At 38.7% G+C, this 17,952-nt stretch overlaps 1 pseudogene across 1 annotated transcript in view; it reads left to right on the forward strand.

The window, feature by feature from the left end:
- The first annotated feature begins 4,652 nt into the window (after positions 1–4,652).
- Positions 4,653–17,952, forward strand: part of LOC149194314 (pentatricopeptide repeat-containing protein At2g13600 pseudogene) — a 47,551-nt pseudogene continuing 34,251 nt past the window's right edge. The window contains exon 1 of the transcript XR_016255084.1: positions 4,653–7,825. The product of XR_016255084.1 is annotated as a pentatricopeptide repeat-containing protein At2g13600 pseudogene (transcript). The remainder of the gene's footprint in view (positions 7,826–17,952) is intronic.

A 17,952-nucleotide genomic window follows, 5' to 3' on the forward strand; every position in this document is an offset into this window, starting at 1 on the left:
GCCATGTAGGTTGATTTCACAAATCATTCAAATTTAAAATTTAAAGCTAATTTCACCGATCTTTCAAATTTATAACTCAAATATAAATATAAAGCCATAATGAAGTTATTAAATAACCCTAGAAAATCAATAATATAATACGATACATATACCTCAACACCTTTAGGTAAGGAGCCGCCTCCACCAATCCACAAGGCCCATCTATTTGATTATGGTTTATTTTTATTAGCATTATGGAGAAGGCGTTTTGTCTATGGACTCTCATGTTCAAAAATTTGTTCACGCAGCGAATCACTGAGCTTTAATTTAGTCGTTCAATTCAATGGTATCTGGGCTCGTCCCAGAAGCACAACCACACCGCCGTTGCTTTTCCATTTCGAAATGTTCGCGAGGAGCGCAAGTACTACGATACGACCATACTGCATCTGGAGATGAGCCATGCGAGCCCGATCAACGAAACCCATTTATTTCAACTTCTGCCCATTGGGTGTTTCACGGGCACGGAACGTCCAGTTGATCAGCATAAAGAACAGTGATCACTACTTTGCGGTGGGAGGCTCGACAATGTCCGCGGAGGAATCATGCCCGACAGATTCATATTGGTTATGTCCAGAGAACTCGTTCTGTTGAATTCGCTGCACAGGACTCCGGTCAAAGAACATAAAAAGAAAATATGTGAATTGAAAGAAAAAGTAGCTGGAACACCCATTACGGTATGCTTGATTAAGACCAGAAAGAAATCACATCCATTAGCAGATTACTTGAATCAAAAGAATGTGCCATTCTAACTCTGGCGTTTTTTAAAGGACCGCTTATTTAGAGTTAGTTTGTTTTCATCCAGGCATGCATAAAAAAATCGTAACTGCGACACTGCAGGGATTTTTGAATCTTAGAGCACCTGTTTAATACTGGCATGGAGGGCAAAGAGAATGTTGAGTGCAGACAGGAGGACATCAGTAGGTTTGCAGGTTTTAAAGGAAAAAGTGCAGCAGGCACAGAGGCTGAAGTCATTTTTTTCCATGCAGGGTTTTAATTATTATTGAGTGTGCAGAAATAGGCACACTTCGTGGTTCGTTTTTTCTTACAGTTGATAAACTGGCAATAGAGAAATCTAATGACCGAAATTTCCAGGTATAGAAATTCAAGTTTTCTTATTTTTCTTCAAGGGTAAATAAACGTACATTCCACATTGTGCACCTGTAAAGTCAAGTTTCAACTGCAGTTGTTGCATTTAGATGTATGAGAGCATAGTTAATGAATTTTAGACAGCCCTCCAAAGCAGGTCAAATCCGTTGGACTATGAAGTCCAAGTCTGTTGCCTGATTGTATGTGAGATGTATGGTTTCATATAGAAATGAATGATCTGTTCAATGGCCATTGACAACTTGTCCTGTTTCGGGCTTGGAAGTTCTTACATGGAAACGCTTTTTGCAATTAGATAATCCATTGCTTCAATTGCCATGGCATAAAAGTTGTAGGTTCGAAAGAGTAGTGCCTAATCGACTTAAGGAACACTGTAGATGACGCACGTATGAACTAAAATGCCTCAAGAATTTGACTCAAGGCTACTCAACTATCATATAAGCATTTTCAATGTGGATGTTAGTCGAACGCATTGTGGTGCACTCCATACCTTCCTACATCATGATATGTCCACCTATAATAAATCACTCGTCAATTAAATTTGTTTAGCTTATCAAGGTAATTTTGGGAAAATTTTTACACAATGTGTGAAGTCAAACCATATGCAACAATATCACAGAGGGATTAGATTCCACATAAACAATATAACCCATAAACCAAAACTTCTTACACAATATGTGAAGTCAAACCGCATGCAACAATATCACAGAGGGCTTAAATTCCACATAAACAATATAACCCATAAAACTAATAGAGACTCAAAATTCAGTTGAAAACAATATAACCCATGAAACTAAAAAATTAGAAAGCGAGTTGAAAACCATATAAACCATAGCATAATAGGGTGGTTGAGTATAAGAAGCATGGTTGGAGTGGTTAAGGCCATGTTGCATGACGAGGGATTGCTCATGTTCCTTTGGGAAAATGCATGCAACACTACAATCTTTTTGTAGAACATGGGTCCACACATGGTGCTAGGTAGAGTCATACTAGAGGAGGCTTTCACAAGCAAGAACCCTAATATATCTCACTTCTGTATTTTTGGTAGTCTTGTTAACTACCATGCGCCTTTTGAGAACGAGAAGAAGTCGGGGCCCATGGTAGAGAAGGGCATTTTTGTAGGCTACAGTGAGACGTCCAAGGTGTACAGGGTGTATGTCCCGACAATCGGGAAGACCGTGATTAGGCATGACATGAGATGTCCCGACAATCGGGAAGACCGTGATTAGGCATGACATGAGATTTGAGGAGGAAAGGGCTCTCAGGAAGTCCTTGGAGCATGAGAAAACTGCAACATAGGAAGAGCAACAACATGCTCCCAAGCAAGAGCCTCAACCAATGCCACATATTCAGTCACAACCAATTGTTGCGCAGGCCGATTAGCACGCAGATAAGGAGACAATGTAGGACCAGGAGGAGAGAAAAGAGTGAGTGGAGTCAACTCGATTAGTGACTCCCAACATAGGGAGAAGTCTAGCCAAGTGGGAAGATTAGTTGATCAGGGAAGCTCAAGAGAGAGTTGGAGCTCCTAGGTCCACATTCAAATAGAGTAGACAAGCACATATGTATACGAAGTACATGACATTGATGACTGAGTTGCTAGACTTAAAGCCTTCTTGTTACAAGGAGGAAACCTCTCAACATGTATGACAATATGCCATGGTGGAGGAGTATTCTTCTATCATGAAGGATGACGTCTGGGAGATAGTGCCAAGATCAAATGGCAACTCAGTGGTTGTATCATGTTGGGTATATAAGATCAAGCATGAAGTTGATGGGAGTGTGGAGAATTACAAGGCTAGATTCGTGGCCTCAGTGGTTGGATCACGTTGGGTTTATAAGATCAAGCATGAAGTTGATGGGAGTGTTGAGAATTACAAGGCTAGATTTGTACCCAAAGGGTTCTCTTAGATTGAGGGAATAGACTATGATGAGACATTTGCACCCATGGCCCTATACTCATCCATTAGAACCATATTAGGGATTGCAGTGTAGATGGGGTGGAAGGTCCACCAAATGGACATAAAGTCTGCCTTCCTTAACGAAGTAAAATCATAGACGAAATTATCAGATATAACTAACGAGAGATAACAGGCATTTCTGGCGTCGGACTCAGTCCACCCGACCAGGGTGCCATCGGGGTCTAACATGGCGAACTTGAACACGACCAAAATCTTGGCATAGTCGTTAATGGCGGTAGAAAGCGTGAGAAGGACCAGAATAGAAATCACAAGAAGGGACAAGATTCAAAATTCAGACCCCAGTGTTTGTGGCTTTTCTGTAAATGTCGAGCAGTAGCAACACCAATGTCGTGGGATTTTCAAGGTAGAGGGGAGTATTTTTATATTTGTTTTGTCTCTTGTCGGATTCTCGTGAATTTCTGCTGCCATGAACATGAAAAAAAACTAGAATGTGGGCTTTTCAAGGTAGAGGGGAGTATTTTTATATTTGTTTTGTCTCCTGTTGGATTCTGGTGAATCCCTGCTGCCATGAACATGAAAAAAATCCAGAATGCTCAAAAATTAATCAATGAAAAGGAAAATGCAAACTAGTGATGGTAAAAAAAAGATAATTTTGCTTTTGATGACTTGAGTCAGAAGCTTTTCTTATAATCATCACTAAATTATAGATCAATTATAGTGGCACAATGTACCCTATGTTAATTGGGAACAAATAAAGATTTTATGGCTTGAGCCGAGTGTGATGCACCACTGGAATATAGATAAATTTCACTTGGACAATGTAGCTCTATGTCAGTTGGGAGCAAATAAAGATTTTATGGCATAAGCCAGGGGTGTCACACCTAGTGTAAGTTTATTTTATATGAAATACACCTGTGTAAGGCATGCTAAAATGACAAGTTGCTCGGATATGGATGTGCATCAAGAGTTGCCTTGAGAAAATTGAGAGGATCTCTTAAGTTAGATGTTTGAATTTGTTTTAATGGTTGACTCAGTCCCCTTGCTCTTTCAATTTATTTTTATTTTTCATTTTTTGGTGTATGTTTGTGCATACAAAATAAATGGAAAGACGAGACTATCCATGGCCGCTACGTTGTACCCCTCCTCATATCCTTCCCAGGTCCAATTAGATGTATTAGATGTATGTAGACCAGAGCCCCCTTGGCGTAGGGGTCGCAAAAACCCTCCCAATTGGAATGTTTCAACCAATTTTAGAGCATTGAATGATACACTGGGAATAAACATCCAAAATCCAACAAATTTTCATCAGCCACAGAACCCTGCGATATCCCTAGAACAACCAATCAAGTGAGCCAAACTTAAGATAATTCAGAAATCAATCCTTACACTTTTGCTTTTTTTTTTTTTTTTGCATAATATCTTTGAATTTACACTTTACTTCTTCCTCACCCTCCACACAACACACAGAAAGATAGAGACAATAGACGAAATGAGCAAGAAAACCCCAAAGGAGGAGAGAAAAAAACAATGAAATTAAGGCGAAATGGTAAACAACCAAAACAACTACAACACATAGTAGAAAACAAAATGCTTGTTCCGGTAAGCTTTCGACCATCTTTCCACCTCTTGGTGAAATTGCTAGTTATTGACATTTTGGGCCGTGAAACGTCAAATGGAAATCCACACCTCAAAATTATTACCATTGTGCTTTTCAATGGACACTCATTGCCTATAGGTCCTGGAGTCGAAGTATTCATAACGGTTTTTAAAATCCAGTGGACATCTGCGCCGGAAATATATGCTGCGAGATTTTCGATACTTTCAGTCGGTTCATACACGTTTTCAATAGCATTGCAGAGCTTACTAACAGTGGAATTCAACTGCTCAATCTTGGAATTGGAATGGTGTATGAGAAGCGTTCCTCTTTCCGTCCCAACAACACTCACAGCAATCGGTCATGGCAAAGAAGCAACAGCGGCATACCAATTACTCCATCAGAATACCAAAACTGTTTCGTTTTTCACAAAAAATATGGGCACCTCTAACTCCACGGCTAACACCGATACTATTACACCTGAGGTACCAAATGGAAATAGGGATTTAAGAATGTTGTGTGAAAATGGCCGATTAAAAGAGGCCCTGCGAATTCTGCGTTCAAGGAATTTCATAGACTCCGATGACTATGCTTCTCTTTTGCAGGGATGCCTTAAGCTCAAAGCATTGATTGAAGGCAAACAAATCCATTCTCACATCATTCAAACCGGATTCAAACCGGATATGTTCTTGGGTACGAAGCTTGTGATTATGTATGGCAAGTGCGGCAGTGTTTTGGATGCTCGCCGCTATTTGGACAAAATGCCAGAGCAGAATGTAGTCTCATGGAGTTCTGTGATTTCAGCTTATGCTAAGCATGGACGCTGTGAAGAGGCCTTGACGATGTTTAGACAAATGCAGAACTATACCTCATTCCAGCCGAACCAGTTCACTTTTGCTGGTGTTCTTGCGGCCTGTGCTGATTTGAAATATCTGGATCATGGCAGGGAGATTCATGGGGACATAATTCGGAGTGGGTTACAATCTAATGCTTGTGTGGGAACTGCCCTCGTAGTTGTGTACGGCAAATGTGGGTATATTGAGAGTGCGCGCAAATTATTTGACAGAATGCCTCACCGTGATGTGGTCACATGGAATGCTATGCTTACAGGATATATGCAGAATAGCAACGTCGATGAGGCTATCGCGCTTTTTGGTGTAATGCCTGAAAGGAATGTGGTGTCGTGGACGGCAATGATTACCGGGTATGTGCAGAATGAGCTTCTGGATGATGCTTTGGATGTGTTTCAGAAGATGCCAGAGCGAAATGTGGTTTCGTGGAATGTGATGATTGCAGGATATGTACAGAGTGGTGATGTTGATGAGGCTCTGAGGTTGTTCCAGAGGATGCCCGAAAGAAATGTGGTTTCTTGGACTGCAATGATTGCAGGATATGTGCAGAATCGGTACCCAGAGGAGGCAGTGAAGCTCTATGGACAAATGGGAAGACTCGGTGTGAAGCCAAATTCGGACACCTTTGCTAGTATTCTACCTGCATGTGCCAACTTGGCGGATCTCCAAGCAGGCAGGGAGATACATGAAGAGATCATTAGAGCTCGTCTTCAAGCTGATGTCTTTGTTGGGAGTGCGCTTGTAGACATGTATGCCAAATGTGGAAGTATCAAAGATGCATGCCAAGTGTTTGAACAAATACCTAAACGAGACATTGCATTATGGAATGCAATGATTTCAGGATATGCTCATAATGGGCACGTGGATGAGGCTTTAAAGTTCTTTCAAAAAATGCCTAAACGGAATGTGGTTTCATGGAATACGATGATTGCAGGCTTAGCACAGAATGGGTATATGGATGATTCCTTTACGCTCTTTCATAAAATGCCTATGCAAGATGCAGTTTCATGGACTACAATGATTGCAGGATATGTACAGAATGGGTGTTTTGACAAGGCATTGGAATTCTTTCAACATATGCGATTGGTGGGTTTGAAGCCACACTCGGAAACTTTTGCCAGTATCCTGTCAGCATGTGCCAGCTTGGCATTTCTTCTCAAAGGAAAGGAAATCCATGCAGAAATAATCAGGTGCGGATTTGAGTCAGATATTTCTGTTGGGAATGCCCTTGTGGACACATATGCTAAATGTGGGAGCAATGAAGACGCACGCAAAGTATTTGATAAAATGCATAGACGAGACGTTGTTTCGTGGAATGCTATGATTGTGGGATGTGCCGTGAATGGGTGTGTCAATGAGGCCCTACATCTCTTCGAACAAATGCAACAGTTTTGTATCCAACCAAATCAAATCACTTTTGTTGGTGTTCTTTCTGCTTGCTGCCATGCTGGCCTTGTGGATCATGGTTGGAAATATTTTGATAGCATGGAACACAGTTATAACATCACACCTACAGTGGAGCACTTTTGTTGCATGGTAGATCTTCTTGGTCGAGCTGGGCACTTGGATGAAGCACAAAACTTGATCAACAACATGCCAATAAAGGCCGATGCTGCTGTGTGGGCATCATTACTTGGTGCTTGTAGAGTTCATTCAAATATAAAACTAGGAGAATGCGTGGCAGATCACCTATTTAAGTCAAACTCTAATGTAGCTGCACACTATGTGCTGCTTTCGAACATTTACGCCACAGCTGGTAGATGGGATGATGTAGAAAAGGTTAGAGAACTTATGAAAGACAAGAGGGTGAAAAAGATGCCTGGAAGAAGCTGGATTGAGGTCAATGACAAGATGCATACATTCATTGTAGAAAATAGATGACACCCCCAGGCAGAAAATATTTATGCAGAATGGAACAGATTGTCTGGCCAGATGAAGGAGGCAGGTTAGGTGCCTCCAACCGACTTTGTGCTTCATGATGTTGAGGAGGAGCAAAAGGAATGCATTGTTCTCTACCATCACAGTGAGAAATTGGATATTACTTTTGGGCTTATCAGTGTCCCCTAGGACTCCTATCAGCATTGTCAAGAACCTTGACGTCTGTGGTGATTGCCATTATGCCTGTAATTTCATCCCCAAGATTGTTGCAAAAGAAATTGTTGTGAGGGATGCCACCCAATTCCATAATTTCTGGGAAGGGCAGTATTCTTCTGCTGATTATTGATAGTGTTAAGCAAATGAGGCAATAAAATGACTCTCGTGTAACAACAAGCTCAGGCAGCATCATCAACTTTGCAATGGAAGCTGAGGACCAGGTACTTGGTCGTTTGTTTTTTCTGAATGTGGAATAGTTGGAGATCTATTTTGACTTTTGTTCTTTAATTAGTAAATCACTGCAGGAAATTATATGTATTCTAAAGTCATTAACTCTAGATGTATTGATAGGAGACAGTAATTATGTCGACCATTTAGTAGTTTGAACATGTGAGTGCAAACATATCATAGTTTCTATTATTTAATGCAAGAGGTTTTACATCGTAGGATTTGGGCTTCTCACTTGTGTTTGCCTTCAAGTTTTATGATGAACCAAAGGAGCTTGTATTTACTTGGATTTTCCTCTAGTGCCAGAGTTCTTATCCCACAGGCCTGCCCAAGACCGATGATAGACAGCGTACTCATGATCTGCTCAACCCTGTTTGACATGCATGCAAACAAAACTAGAATAAGCAGATAGATGGATGAGGGACATACCTTATTGTAGAACATTGGTAGCTTCTTGCTTTTAGTGATTGGAACTGTTGAGATCTATCTCCTTGCTCCTCACACCTGTAAACTGCAAACAGACAACCATGAAGCACCAAATCACAATCTGTGGCAATGTTAGCATTAGCAAAATAAAAATCATAAAAGTGTGAACATTTGCATAATATTAAAAATATACAAATGGGGGAAAGGCATAATTTCTTTGTTATACAAAATGGTTACAATAGTTGAGCTCCTCCAAATCCTTGTCTTCAGCCCCTCTTCTCACCAAAACTCACAGTTAGGCTCACTGCTAATATTGGTTTATCACAAGGTGTAATTGAGTCCCGACAGCGTTTACCTATGTCCACTTCTCCCTTTTTTGTCTCATGGAGAACTTTGCTTTTATAGATTAGTTAACCAAGTGTTAGATAATTTTGGACACTTTCTTGACTGAGTTTGATTCAGTCCTTTCATCCTTATCCTAAGATTTGATCACTTTTTGATCCATGTGCATTAGCTACACTAGCTACCCACTTCAACGCTCTGTGCTTGTGAGTTTGGAGTGTTCAACTCTCTTTGCCAATCCAATTGGAGCATTGCAACTCTCTTTGTCAGTGTCTTGGGGGCATTGAAAGAGTAAAACATGGCTTTTTCTAGGGTTCCATGAAACTTTTGTTGCATTCCAGCCTTTTTCTTTTGCTGTTTCTCTAGTAGACTCGGCGGAGTGTCATTTTGAGCTATAACAGCTTGGAAGACCAAGTTGAGCATGGATTATTGGATCACCGATGATTTATTGTCTTATGCTTCTGGTAATTTTGTTATAGATCCTTATTGTTCCTTGCTTGCCAACAGACTACAAAACCATTTTGTGATCTCAACTAGATGCTTTTCAGTAATTTTTTTAGCAGATCCTGTTCTTTTGAATGATATCAAATCATTTGCCATGCCAAATTGTTAAAAATACTTTAGTTGCTTTAAATGGAATAATTTTTCAATTCCATGCACCATTCGTGTATAGTTCTTTTGGACCGAAGGAAACAAATCTAAGGAACCTTGTTTTACCTTTCACATAAATTAGCCATGTTTTAGTTTGTGTACCAACAATATCCTTTTACCTAACCCTCAAGAAATATATCTACTACCCTAATTTATCATCTCCATTTCACGAGAACTTCATTACATCCTGTGCTTTAAAGTTTCTAATCCTTGATATACACGTAACCATTTTAGCAAATACACTTGTAATACCTGATTTGGTACATTGTATGTGATGTAAAAGATGTTCATATTAGTTGTGCTTAGTAGCTTACCTTACAAAGGTACCTTGGCACAATGTAATTGATTGTACATTTTAGATGATGTGGATTGTGTAATATTATTTCAATGGGAGCTAAAGGCTGATGTTGCATTAGTGGATGTGCTAGTAAACTTTGAATTCCTTAAATTATACAAGTTAATGATGTAAATTAAAGGTGTGATAATGTATCATGTGGAACTTGTTGCCTTGGGATAGATAAGATAAGATAATTTTATTAATGTCCAACTAATGGCCAAATAGTAGCTCAATGGGACGTAGAAGTATAGCTAGTGCAATTACATAGTGGGAGTGCAAAAACAACTTGTAACTGTGAACTGCAAAAATAGAAGAACCTAGAAACTAGACAATAACACTCCAAAATATTATGGATACAAAGCAAAATCACATGAAAATAAATAGTTGATGCCATGTCACATTAGAGCTAGACGTCAAACGAGAAGAGGATTCCCTCACTGAGTCATCTATCACTGAGAAGGGACTGATACATTGTTTGATAATCTCATTTGGAGAGAATCCAGGGCCAAGTGTGGATATCGATTATCCACTGTGGCTCTCCTAACAATGAACATTTAAGGTTATTGGGAAGAATTTGGCAATGGAGTTTTGAGTATCGAAGCTGGTGGAGGGGTGAGCAACCAAATTGTGTCATGCATGAAACCTCCTCAAGGCCCTCTTAGGAACTAGTTTGCTAAACCGATCTAGAAGTTGATGTCACGTGGTGCTCTGCATATTGCATACAGTAATCTGTGCTTGGGATTGAGGGAAAACTGAAAAGGACTTGATCAGCCTAAAAGGGTTTGTCTTGGGTGGAACTTGTAGAATATCTTCTGAAGCCCAACACTTCTCTCAAGAGAAGAGCTAGACATCTCTGGTTTGGGTATTGGAAGAAAGTGTTGAGGGATCCTCTCGTCTTCCTGTAGAGACAATGGAACCTCCCTATAATATTATAGCAAATAGGGCGATGTACGATAAAGTGTTTTTCAATGCAATGTCTTGTAGGTGACAATCCTAGCAAATCCTTTATGATCTTGGGATGTGATGATCTGTTTCAACTTTCAACTACTTGTTAGGCTAAAGAAATCTCCATGTTATCAATCTAGTGATTTTGAGTGTATCAAGGTCTAATAATAAGGCCATCCCTCAACTACATGAAATGCTCAAAATAGAATGCCATCGTAGGATTGAGGTCCTTCAAATGGGTAATCCAAGTGACATGTATGTATTGTCTATAAATGTCCTATTTTATGAGTCATTGTCTTGTTTAGTGTCTTCTTGGGGGGCAGGAGGTGACTTATCATCAAGAGAGTTTTTGAAACAGGTGTGCTGATCAATAGAAATATCAACATATTGGAGAGGAGCAAAGATGCCTTAGAGAACAAACATCGTTGTCATCCTTAGGGGAGGCCTGTACAAGTGGAAGAAATTTCCTTACAGGAACAATGTGCCAATAAATGGTATCATTGTCATCCCGTAGTTGAGTCACTAAGAGATCATACTCTATGGAGGAAGGAGATCCATCAAAAAATAGTTTCAAGATGCATGGATGTCCATCGAATGTTGATGACTGTAGCAGCAGATAGGTATTTCTGCATTGGCTAGGTGTCAAGCATGCGGGAATTGTCCAAAACCTCCTTAGGAAACTTGCTTAATTTATCAAGTAAATTGTTTTTATGATTTAGCCTAACTTAGGAAAAACAGATTAATTAAGTTAATCAATTAATGTTGGCTATTGAGCTAAGAAAACTAAAGAAATGTAATTATAATTACATTAATGAATTTGTTTTAATCTCAACCATTGATTTCAAGTGGGTTAGGATTTAATCCTAGAAATCCATCACTTTGGAGATTAGAGTTAGGGATTTAGCTCAATGGAAAATTATAAAAGTAAGTCCTAATGAGAGGAGAGAGACACAATTTGATAGAGCGATTTTCTCAGCGCGTGATACTCAAAGCCAAGAGAGGAAAGCTGACAAGAAATATTTTTGTAGCACAGAAATCACCCTGGTGTAGGTTGTACAACTGATTTTGCAGGGTCCCGCCACTCATGGAAGGAGTTTGATTTGGAGGAGCTGTGGCCTTACACGTGATGCATATCCAACCATACTGCGTGCATGACTTGAGCTTCAGCTTGCACATGGGGCTGTACAGGTTTGAGGAGCAGTGTTGCTGGTTGGAGATTCGATCCAGAATTTTTGAGGGCTGTATAGGGATACAGGTGCCTAGTTTATTTTAGAAAATTTGCTGTAGCTTGTAATTTTCTTACTGGGTCAATTTCCTAGTAAGAGAGCCTCACTGTTTAGATAATTAGAAGTGAAGATTAGTTAGAGGAAACTTTTCTGTTTGTGATTAATTTCCCATATTTTGCTTCTTCTATCTAAATTTTATGAGTTAAAAATTCCACTGTATCTATATTCAGTATTAGCATAAATATTCTCCAGGTTATAAAGATTGCTAGGAATTAAAACTAGATTTGGAATTTAGAAAGCAACACCAAACTCAACCTAAATGATATCAAGTGGAATTTTCCACTTACAACTAATCATGTGCTACAATATAAGTGATTGGACTCTCTCAACTCTGACCTAGTTGAATGGAAGAATGTAGAAAATCCAAAAGATTCTGATCTGCTTGAATGAACAAATATGAAACTAACTTGTAACCCAAGACACAGAATTTTCTCTACTCAATTTGCAGTGGAATAGGAACAGAAATAAACAGTCACACAATATAAAAAACACAATATTTTCTAGGGAACCCAACTGGGAAAACCCTCTGCTTTTTTGAGAACTTTATTGATGTAAATTCAGAGCAATGGATCTCTTACAGCACAGTCCTATTTCAATAGAGAAAACAACTTATTCTCACTGCTAGTCCTGATCCTGCTTCTTCCTTTCCTTGCCTGGCTGAGCTCCTATTTCCTTGCGCCGATTTCTCCTAAATTCTAGCACAATAGAGGTTCTTATTATTTAGGAATTACTCTTAAATTCTAGCACATTTCTCAAGGAATTCTCCTCTATCAATCTGCCCTTCCCACCTCAAGCTCCTGCACAAACACGTGCTCTCTATTGCCTTGTCTCACCTATTGTCGCCCAGATTGTATAGGCACTGCGGCAACGCTTAGGACGGGGCTGTCACTCTAATCCCTGCCCACTCCATTCTAGCTGTCTCCCAACAAGAAGTTATGGGGGGGTAGTCCCTATGGAATGAGATGAAAGAAAACAAGTTGGAAACCAATTTCTTTGGAAGACACGGATGAGTGGCCTAGCCAATAGGTTAAATTCGAGCAAAATTATTGATTAGATTAGATTTTAAAATATGAGACCAGTGCCTTAAAGGAGTCACAAAGTCTTGCTTATAATAGAATGAAACCAAATGACCGGATGGACACCCGCTGCTTAAGATGATTGTCCAACCTGAATGATATGCAAACCTATGACCTATGTGTGATGCAGAGATTTTCGTTATTTTTAATTAAATGCCTAATCTAGATGTAACCTTCCTTTAACTATTTTGAAGCTGGGCTCCAAGGTAGGTTGTGGGAAGGAGGCCGACCAACAGGAAGCAGTCTAAGGCCTGAATAATGATACCTTTTGTTGTGTTCCTATCACCCGATGCCTTCGGCGCTGCAGAGATTGTGGCTCTGATGACTGCAAGGTCACTGTGTTAACCACCGAAGAGTTGCTGAGGCCCCTCAAGCTAAATGAGAAGGGTTGCCTTATCTCTCTATCAACCTAGCTTATGCTAGGAGGTAAATTATTAATGCAATCTAAATCTAATATGCTTATGCAAGAGATTATGGGTGAGATTATCTTGAGTTAAGATTGCTTAAGTTATTTAAGTACGTATGTGAAATTTGTCTTAACGCAAGAGTACTTAACAATTTTGTCATACAATCTTAAACAAGATAAGTACTAAGAGATACAAGTGTAAATTTCAAGTAACCAACTTATCCACCAATGATTATTAACACAAGATATTATGCCAATCAACAAGATCAATGTCAAATTTTGAGTGCAGAGATGAGATAAGCCAATTTCAAATCGACGACAATTTATATCCCTAGTAAAAATTCAGAAAATTCAGATTTTATCAACGTTATAACAACAATGAAGAAACCACTTCAAATAATGAAATGTGCCTTAGACATAAAACATAAAATTTCTCAATGACCAGCAAATGTAAATTAATTTATTTAACCCACTTTATAATGATGTATTTAGTGAAATTTCAGGTCAGATTTGTTAGTTTACCACAGTAAACAACCACAGATCAGCAAGCTAAAGATGCCAAAAATAGATGGTCAATATGAACAAAAATAGTAAAAATGCACTAGAATTCAAAAATTTCAATTTTTAGGGCTTTTAGGATGTGTGATTCAGAAATTTCAGAAATGATAAATATATTACAACAGAAAATTAGTGACGGATCAGCGAGCCAAGTGTTGCAGAACGTAACTAGGTTCGGTCTTCATAAATGTATTTGAGTCATTATGTAATGTACTTGTCAAAATAATAAAGAGAATTTTTTTACTATTGTATCAATGACTTATTAAAAGCACGGGTTTCATGTTTGGACTCCTAGGATTAATATTGAGTCAATAGAGTCATTGTACAATTAGAGAGACCCTTGTTGGGCCTTGGAATCATGTAAAAATGTTTATTATTGAGTAAAATATGATTTATATAACCTCCACACCAAGTCGGCCTTGTGGATATCAAATCGGCCTAAAGGATACCTATTTGACCTCACTTGGAGCCTATAAAAGTAATGAGATAAAATTCATTTGGAGCTTCTCACTCTCATACACATAGTTCGATATCTGGAAATTGGGAAAAAGTGCAAAGTTGAAGGAAGAGTCTAAAGGAGTGCGAGTTTGGTAAGGAGGAAGAAAAGCAAGAAATCGAAGTTTTGGTGCTAATCTCTCTCTCTTTCGTACCCTAGTTTGGGAGATCGAAGTCTTCCAAGTGTTGCTGCTGCCAGTTGCTGTCTGGTGCCGTAAGTTGCTAGGGTGGAAGTGCTACTGCAAAGGGGTCGAAGATCTGGAAGGGCTGACTTGGTGTGGAGGGAAGGTTTGGTCTATGTCTAGGTTGAAGAGTCTCAAAGAAAACTATTGAAGGAAGAGAATTTTTGACAGGGTTTTCCCCTCGAGGGGGGTTTTGCTCTGACATAGTGCCTAAATCTTGTGTTTTGTGTTTTTGTGATCTTCATACACACATAATATGGTAATTGCTTGATGAAAGATAAGATAATAAAGAAGTAAAAGAAGGCAACATAACTCACAAGTAATTATCAAGAAAGAGAAATTTCGCCATAATCCATTTGCATTGATTTATCAACACCAAAAATACTAGAGATGATGCCCAAAATGCCTAAAAATGGTAAAAACTTGTCGGAAACTGAAAATTTAAAATTGTTGATCCTTATTAAATATATGCTTCAAAAATATGTCAGATCTGAATGCTACTGTTATGCAGTAAATTCCAACAAGCTAAAAGGTTAAATCTAGGTCAAATTAGAGATGCCCAAGTGGCCAAAACTTGTGAAAATTTAGATTTTGCAATTCTAATTGATTTTGACCATTTAAAATGTGATTTTAGGGCTCAAATATTAATGATTTGAGTATTGTAATTAAACTGAAGCGGGTTTAAATGTCAAACCTTAGGCCCAAGGCCTTGAAGATTCCACGGTTGAAATTCGTTGAAACCTTGGGATCATGTTGCCACTTGAAAAATATGAATTTTGAGACCTCAAGCCTGCAAAACCATCAAGTATTTAGCCTTAAAACTTTAGATTAGGGTTTTAGGTCAATTTAGGGCAAAAGAGGCCAAGAAAATGAAGAACAAGGCTAAGGGAGGCGAACTTGCGGGGATAAAAGGGCTAGGATGATAGATTGGGGGCCAAGGATGAAGAATAAGGCCTCAAAGAGGCAACGCTATGCCCATTAAGGCTAGCGTTGCGGGTATGGAGGGCTTAGAAGCCTAGGAAGAGCCCTAAGGCCTAAAGGCCAAGGAAAGGGAGTCACAAGCCCTTAGAGTGTTGCAACCTAGGGAGAGAGGGAGAAGAGGGCCAAGGAGGAAGGTCGAGGGAGGACGAAGGAGGGAGGAAGGCCAAGGGAGGAGGGTTGAGAGGGAAATAGGCCGAGAGAGGGGAGGCTGAGATGAAAAGAGGAGGCTGCAAGGCCTTTTGGGCCTGCGGCTACGGTAAAGAAGGGAAACTGCAGCCCCCAAGGGTCACGACTAGCCCTGGGAGGGCTAGAAACCAAGACGCTGGAGGGAGAAAGGCTGACACTGAGGCCTAGGAAGGCAAAACCGGGGCTAGAAGCCCTAAAAAGCTTGAAACCCTTGCTCCAAATTTTTTTATGCTTCAGCTCTTTGATTTTTTGAAAATTCTTCTGTGGAAACCTTGCAAAAAATTCCAAGAGACTAGATCTTAACTTTAAGGACCTAGATCTAACTCTTCTTCCACTTGATTCCTTGATCTAACTTGCAAAAATAGAATTTACAACACCCAAACACCAAATATATACAAAATGAATCTAAAATTCCCAACTCAAGTTAGAAAAATAATTTACAATTTAAATTACAAAATTTGTTTACAAAATATACATGGGTTTTTAAAATAGATTTTGAGAAAATAATTTTTATGATTTTTTTCCTTGAAAGAATGGCTAGAACGCTTCAGAAAAATTAATGCCAGCCCAAGCGAAGATTCAATCCACCATATAAAAACTAGAGATCCAAGCAAAGTAATCCCTGCCCATAGTCTGTGAACTTGGAGACCAATGATTGAGTACCTGCACACACTATGTATTATCTCAAAATAACGATCTAAAATACCACATAGGAAGCCCATAGTCAATACATACCATAGATCAGCGGCAAGAACACTTCGAGTTGCACCCCAAAGTCTTTCATTATAGTAGAAAAATAGTTCCCAGTGGGACAATAGTTTACAAAAAGCTTCAGTAGCAATTCTTGTCAGAGGTCAAGATGATTAGAGACTTATATGACTCTCTAATTTATAGATAAATCCCCCAAATGGAAAAATTATGGCTAGTTTCATTGATCTTTGTCAAAATAATCTTGGCCGTTGATAAAAACTCTAAGATCTTTTAATTTTGGCCCTTAGTTTTTTTTTTTAATGAATTTTCGAATTTATCATTTAATTTCATTTTAATTAGTTCAAAATTAATAATTTTGAGCTAATTTCCTAAAAAATTTGACTTTGACTTAACCACTAAGGTCCAAGGGTCCAAATTTTCTTGAAAAATACAATATTCCCTTGGTGGAAGACCTTTAAAAATTGACTCTTTTAAAACCCACGAATTTTTCCATTTGGAGAATTTATTTTCCTAATACAATTTAACTTGACTCTAATTAATTAATTTTCTAGCTTAGGATTTAATTTTATTTTGCCAGAAAAATTAATTAATTTACACATGAGGGGATTTAATTATTTTCCCAACCCTGTATTACATATGAATTTTTATTTACAAGACTCAAAAAGGGAATACACATTTGTCTTAGACCCTCAAGACACATAACTCATTTGCGATTTAATATGATCTAGTAAACCAAGTGATTTGTAATAAAATAATTAAGCTAATGAGCTTAAATTATTCCTAAACCACTTTTACATCAGACTCGACTAAAACACTAGGACTCACCTAATAATTCGACAATAAATTTCACTCTAGCTTTGGGTGTTTAAGCTGGAGGGAAAAAACTCTTTTGATTAGTCGTGTCGAAAAACACAAATAATCAGGGAGGTTAAACAATCTCCTAGGATGGAATTCATCATCAAATTATAGGCTTGCTTAGGTTGTTACATAGACTCAAGGTTTTACTAAGATCATTTACAATATATAACTTGCAAAATGGGATGACCATGACACATGGACTGTTGGTATGTGATTTGATCCTTGTTGAAAAAAGTTGGTACTTCCACTTCCTTGGAAATTTGACAAATCCAATGCAACATCACCAACTCGCGCTCACAAAGCAATTGAATAATTTTGTGCCTTGTTCCTCCTTATAAGCTTTTTGAATAGGCTAAATCTGGGAAGTTATTATTTTTGGAAATCAAGTTGGTGATTGATTGAGTTAACTGAGTCTAACCGACTCATATAACTCCTCTTGGCTCAATTTAGAACTGGAGACTCATGCATGTCAATTTCCAAAACTAACTCGCACTAGGAGACAACAACTGAGCCTCCCACTCCAGTGCATTAGTCGAACTGCTTCATGAACTATCCTAACTGATAGGATTTTGCCCTGATTTTTACAAATTCGTCCTAAATTTTAGGAACTTGTGTTAACTTTTAGGAACTCGTGCATCCTGACTAAAACCGCTTCTTGGTATCTTTAACTAAGGCACAAG

Source organism: Pinus tabuliformis, chromosome 2_2, assembly GCF_031772625.1.
Source record: "Pinus tabuliformis cultivar Carrire ecotype Pingquan chromosome 2_2, CPIR1, whole genome shotgun sequence".
NCBI classification, from domain to species: domain Eukaryota; kingdom Viridiplantae; phylum Streptophyta; class Pinopsida; order Pinales; family Pinaceae; genus Pinus; species Pinus tabuliformis.